General features: G+C 44.3%; 1 pseudogene; it reads left to right on the top strand.

Moving 5' to 3' along the window:
- Window positions 1–972: 972 nt before the first annotated feature.
- LOC143671662 (cAMP-regulated phosphoprotein 19 pseudogene) lies at window positions 973–1,453 on the top strand (annotated as a pseudogene).
- The last annotated feature ends 272 nt before the right edge of the window (window positions 1,454–1,725 follow it).

The following is a 1,725-nucleotide window of genomic DNA, read 5'->3' as shown; positions in this document are numbered from 1 at the left end:
CTGATGACTCCAGTGGAGGGTGTGGATGAACTCTACAGGAAAGGTTCGCCGGCTGAAGCAGGAAGAGAGCAGGCTTCCAGTGATTAGATTAAGTATCACTCATTAAAGAAGACACTCCCCTTGCCTGATTACAAATGGAATCAGCTGTAGATGTATCCAACGTGATCATGATTTAATTCTATGAAATATCCTCATAGCAACAGACAGGCCGGCCCTTGGCCAACCAGACACCACTTGGCCAAGTTGACACATGAACCTGACCATGACATATGGCATCATTTGCTTCATTTTATTTATTTGTTTATTTTTATTTACACGGGCAGGCACTGGGAATCGAACTCGGGTCCTCTGGCATGGCAGGCAAGCGTTCTTGCCTGCTGAGCCACTGTGGCCCGCCCATTTGCTTCATTTTAGATACAAGTTAGAAATAAATATCATGGGAGTTAGAATGGCCATCGCCCAAATACCCCTAAACAGTGGGATAGAAAGATCAAAGGTGATGGTGGAGTTATACAGGGAAGATAGAGTTTAACAAACGAATATGATTGCTGCACCATTAAATTTATATTTCTCTTAATCTCCAGTATCTTAGAGCAGCTAGAAGTAAAAACCTAAAATTGAGGAATTGTTACCCATGTCAAACTCTGAAATCTGCTCTACAACTAATCGTTGCAATGTGTGTTGAAATTTATTGCTTTTTTGTATATATGTTATTTTTCACAAAAAAATAACAAAAAAGTCGACTGTGACGATAAAAAAACATTTATTCCTTCAAGTCTCCTATATTCTGGAGTGGCTAGAAGGAAAAATCAGAGAAAATGGTATGGTAGCCCATGACAAACTCTGGGATCTGTCCTGCAACTGCTTGTTGAAGAGGGCTTTGAGAACCACTGCTTTCGTCTTTCTCTGCTTTGTGTAAATGTTGTATTATACAGTAAAAAAAGAAAAGTTAAAAATAAATAAATGTATGTTATGGGAGCATCTACAACCGATAAGACACACCTTGGTCCCAGGAGAGTGCTGCGTCTCTGCTCCACATGGAGGAGACCCGGAAGCTCGCCCTGCAGACCCGGCCGGCCGCACCCGGCTCTAGGGAGCGCTGTGGCCGCAGGAATCCCCACGGCCGCCTCCGCGGTGGAGCAGCAGGAGAGGGAAGGTCAAGTGATTGGTACCAAAAAAGCTGAAGAATCGAAACTCAGAGCAAGGTATGCACACCTGGGACAAATGCCTGCAGGTTCAGGTTTCTTAAGAAAACAATGACAGAAAGGGCAAAAATATTTTGATTCTGGGGACTACAATACAGCTCAAGCAAAAATGAAGAACAAGCCACTTCCTACTGCAGCCCTGGCTGAGATGGATGTCACTAGGGACCCAGAGTGCCACCACCCAGGGCCTTCTTCAATGGAAACCATCCCTTGTTGCTAGCAGGCTGGCTGGCTTTTCAAAGGGCTGAATTGCAGCAGCTTTCTAACTCCCAGAATTTCCCTTTAATATGATACTCCTCAGCTTCGTGTTTCCTTTCGTCCACGGAGTCTCATTTGAGACTGACAGCTTTGCAGGCAGCGGGAGTGTGTGCTGCGATCGTTAAGGGAATATACAAGCAAAGAGTTTTGATTAGTTTAACCGTGCACTGGGGAAGGGACATGTTAGAGTCACATAAAGCAATCTCCTTGAAAATAACTGTGTCAATGTTACTTAACACCCAGTGCAGGGCTGATTCCAACC

Source organism: Tamandua tetradactyla, chromosome X, assembly GCF_023851605.1.
Source record: "Tamandua tetradactyla isolate mTamTet1 chromosome X, mTamTet1.pri, whole genome shotgun sequence".
Classification (NCBI taxonomy): domain Eukaryota; kingdom Metazoa; phylum Chordata; class Mammalia; order Pilosa; family Myrmecophagidae; genus Tamandua; species Tamandua tetradactyla.
This window is presented reverse-complemented; position numbering and strand designations above follow the sequence as displayed.